At 42.2% G+C, this 4,614-nt stretch overlaps 1 long non-coding RNA gene across 1 annotated transcript; it reads left to right on the top strand.

Moving 5' to 3' along the window:
- The first annotated feature begins 3,109 nt into the window (after positions 1 to 3,109).
- On the top strand, positions 3,110 to 4,386 carry LOC116547573. The gene is made up of 2 exons (XR_004267097.1): positions 3,110 to 3,376; positions 4,040 to 4,386. It is a non-coding gene; the product is annotated as an uncharacterized LOC116547573 (long non-coding RNA).
- Positions 4,387 to 4,614: the final 228 nt, after the last annotated feature.

Genomic DNA, 4,614 nt, shown 5'->3' with positions numbered 1-4,614 from the left:
ACACACACACACACACACACACACACACACACACACACACACACACAGAGCCAAGCCATTGCATTGTCTGTGGGTGTAGTCCCCTAATTTTCCCTTTAGTGTTACAATTATTTTTTACCTTTTGCAGCCCATGTGTGTAGATACAGGTTTCCTAAAATATACACCCAACCTATGTTTTCTTATAGGACCTTTGCAGTTTCAAGATTGAGTTTAGGTTTTCAATTCATTTTGTGCTGATTTTGTGTATTGTGCAATGTAAGGGTCCTATTTCAGTGTTTTGCCTGTGGATATTCCGTTTTCTCAAAATCATTGATTAAACCAGACTCTCCCTTTCACATCATGGTATCTTTTTGGTGTTTTGAAAAACATGTTCCCTACATATCATGTTGGGTTGAGTATTTGGCTGCCTCATTCTGTCTATTGGGTCCTCATTCTGTGTGTTTGGGTAATTATAGATTGTGTTTTTTCATTTATTATTTTCTTGGCTTCTAATCTTGACTTCTTCTTTTAACGTTCTTCACTGTTATTATTATAGATAAATAGGTACACATGCAGGTTAGTTACATCTGTTGATTGCCTCAGGGCTTGGGGTCCCAACAGAGGACCCCAGAGGGTGGGTCTTCAGCACATTCTTCCCCTCCCCCCCCTTTTTTTTTTTGGTCTGGTAGTTATTCCCAGTGTGGTTGTTCCCTTCTTTATGTTCGGGTGTATTCATAGTTCAGCCCCCACTTGTAAGTGAGAACCTGCAGCATTTGGTTTTCTGTTAGGACCTTAGTTCACTTATGGTAATGGCCTGCGGCTGCATCCACGTTGCTGCCAAGGAAGTGCCTTTCTTTTATGGCTGCATAGGGTTCCACGGTATGTAATAGATTTTTGTTATCTCATCAACTGTTTTATTATTTATTTATTTATTTATTTAAATTTTTGAGACAGCCTCCCACTCTGTCATCCAGGCTGGAGTGCAGTGGCACAGTCACAACTCACTGCAGCCTCGACCTCCTAGGCTCAGGTGATCCTCCCATCTCAGCCTCCTGATTAGGTAGGACTACAGGTTCCTGCTACAGTATCTGGCTAATTTTTGCATTTTTTTTGTAAAGATGGGGTTTTACCATGTTGCCCAGGTCTTGAACTCCTGGACTCAAAGGATCCACCTGCCTTGGCCTCTCAAAGTGCTAGGATTACAGGCATGAGCCACTGTGCCCAGCCTCATGGGGTATCACTTTTGTAGCACACTAGTAACTGCACGAGTCACAGACCTGGCCCAAATTGAGAAGGAAGGAAAATAGACTTTCCCTCTCAATGACATCTCAGTGGGACCAGTAGCAAAAAATCTTTAGCCATTTTTAATTTACCACGGGTACTATTTTCCAAGATAGGGTATACACCTTAAATCAATTATTGTTACATAACACTGCTGTGTCTTCACTTGGTGTAAGGGATGGAAAATAGAGAGGGCAGCACCTTCTTCATGACCCTTTGTGAGTCACTTGAAATTTACACTCTGGTCCCTGCAATTTCAAGCTCTACATGTTAAGAGGTCCTGGCTTCCAGAAGGAAATTCAGTGGGCCTAAGAGTCTCACTGAACTTTCAGCTATTGCTGCTGCCCGATCACTTTTATTTCTGGTGCCAAGAAACTATTCAGAAGAGAAAAATTCACAACCTGCAGGGAAAATTGACTCTGATTATCAGTGGGAGGCCAGCCTGCTGCCACACAACACAACATAGGGAAGAATCTACTTGGTGCTCAGTGATCCAGTGCTTTCTCAAATGAAACAAACTTCCTGTCAAAAACAAGTTGATCTGTGCAGTGGAAGGGATTGACTTTAGTGAATACTGTGGTGCTTTGCCAATATCCTTTCTTAGAAATGATTTACCCATCACCTGGCTGCTGGTGGCTCCCAGCTGCACCCCTGGGATGTATCATCATCGTTCACCATGCTGGTGAAGGAGGAATACCTCACCCTAAGTAGCACAAGGTAGCTGAACACATGACACTTGCACTAGACAGATGTCATCAACAGCAGTTTGTGAGTGACATATACTCATGGCCTGGGGAAGAGGACACCACGCACCAGGCAGGACCACACAAGGGGTGCACTCAGGAATAGAGTGAAGCAGAGGGACACAGAGGCAGGCTTTATAAGAACAAGGGGGTGTGGTGGCCTCTGGTGCCTGTGGGAGGATGTGGTTGGCTTGTTTGTGTTATGGGCTGGCAGGGGCTGGAGACACATGAGGTTGAGGATTGATGGGGGACACTGGTTCAGCCGACAGGGGAACAAGCCAGCCAGGAGCAGGGGAACTCACGGGGCTCCTTTGGGGCCTAGAAGCCTCAAAGATGTTGAAGCTTGAAAATTGTTCTTCTTCACATTTGAGTCTATGTATGTAGGTGTTTTCAATATTCACATCCACCCTAATTAAAGGAAGATTTGCCATTCCAATAAATGCACTCCACAGGTCAGTTCTGGGGAGGAGACCCCTAAAATGCAATGAGCATTGTATTGTCTCTTCAGGGAACTGTAGTCAAAAAGCCACAAAAACAAAAGGAATCTTTCTACCACACCACTTTATAACCAGGAAGGAGATTTGGGGTCATGACCATTTAGAAGGAAGATGAAGATACATGCAGTAGGAATAGTATACAATAATTCATTAAAATCACCTTTACACATTCATTTATCAAGTTCAAAGTTACGTCATAGATCAGGGTTGGTGAGTTTTTTTTTTTCTTTGTATTTGCTTTTGTTTGTGAATTCTGTTTCAGTGGAAAGGACCTACATTAAGCCTTAACCTGGTGTCTTGGTAATTGACCTAATGAGATTTGGATTTGACTGGGAGATTAGATGATCCACTAAATATGATGAACAAATAAAGATAACTTTTCTTTGGGAGGCTGAGGTGGGAGGATCACAAGGTCAGGAGCTCAAAACCAGCCTGGTCAACAAGGTGAAACCCTGTCTCTACTAAAAATACAAAAATTAGCTGGGCAGGGTGACCCACATCTGTAATCTCAGCTACTTGGGAGGCTGAGGCAGGAGAATTGCTTGAACCCAGGAGGTGGAGGTTTCAGTGAGCTAAGATCACACCATTGCATCCCAGCCTGGGTGACAAAGCAAGACTCTGTCTCAAAAAAAAAAAAGTAACTTTTCTTTTCCACATTTCATTCACCATGTGAAAGGCTGTGGCCCTGGTGTTCCAGGAGCCCCTTGTCTGGAGCAGCTGCTGCTCATGAACAGGCAGATTCTCTGCACAGCAGCCCTCATTTCTAGAGGGAAGCCTTGTCATTGCTGTGAAGGAAAATGTTTAATGCTCAAACCAGGGGCAACTTAGTCTTTTCCAGAGTTGGCCTTTCTGAGATACTGTAATTAAATTGAAGAGGTAGTTATTCTGGGATTAAACTGGGAAATCATATCTTCCTATATTATCTGACTTAATTGGGTCCTGCTGTTATTAATCCACATGAATATGGATTTTTGCTAAAGCATACTTTCCCTGGATGCTGAACGTGGAGCCTTACAGTTTCGGGAATGGCTTGGCAGAATTGCTCTTTGGAAATTGGTGAAGATGGGTGAAGTGTAGATCCAGGAAGGTGGAGGGTCCCCAAAATAAAAAGGTGCCCTCAGAAAACTATGCACTGAGTGTCATTATATACAATGGGCAGCACACACAGGCCCCTGCTCTTCCTTCATGAAGGACAGGTGGGGAGGATCCCTGGAGACAGTGCGCACTCACCACCCAGCCAGCAGCCTCTCCCCTGCTCTCTCTCCCTTATCATCCACACTCACCTTTATGGTGCAGGACATATTGGCTTTGTTCTTTGATCTCATTTCATTCTGGATTTTTCAAGCTTGATGTAACTGGTTTTACCCCTTCAATTTGAAAAGTTTATTCTATAAATTGAATTAATCGTTGCTACATTTTTCTTAGATGTTTAAAATGGCAGTCAGCTGCTTTATTTGTAAACAGAGCATAGAAATAAAAGGTGGGGATAAGGATGCTTGTTTTTAACCTTATCATGTTTGTCTGATCTCTGGGTTCTAGGGGATATGGAAAAGGAAAGTGCTATAAATTGAATGACACAGTTACAGAAGACTTAGACCTAAATGACGAGCCCTGGAGTGTGAATGCTTTGGCAAAGAAAATAGAGCAAAAGTTTATGATCAAGGTAAGGATTTACAAACGGATAGTTTCCGTTAGTTTTGGTTTTTAATTTAGTTTTCTATAAAACTGGAAGTAGGATTCTTTAAATTGAAAATGGAATGGACTTTATTTTTTCTAGTACTGCTGCTCTAGCTGTAGAACCATGAGTCGGTGGGGGATGAAATGAATATCAAAGAGAAACTAATAAAGAAAGAAATCTAACCTTAAAAGTAGTTTCAGAAGAAGTAGTTGTCCAATAAAATTTTCAGATTTCTTTTTATGTAGGAGCATAATTAATTAGAGAACCTATTTTTAGCACCTGCCTTTTACCACTGTATTGATTGTCAGTGTGGCAAAGCAGTCTTTACCTCCAAATCCCCACTCCCAGGACAAAAAATGAATGAGGGAAGGTACATCAAAAAACCCAACCGCAATTCACTATTTGAAAACCATTTTGCAGAGATCTTAGCATTTCT

This window comes from Sapajus apella, unplaced genomic scaffold, assembly GCF_009761245.1.
Source record: "Sapajus apella isolate SASKATOON/1434 unplaced genomic scaffold, GSC_monkey_1.0 scaffold3626, whole genome shotgun sequence".
NCBI lineage: Eukaryota > Metazoa > Chordata > Mammalia > Primates > Cebidae > Sapajus > Sapajus apella.
The sequence above is the reverse complement of the archived record's forward strand: the minus strand, read 5'-3'. Positions and strand labels throughout refer to the sequence as shown.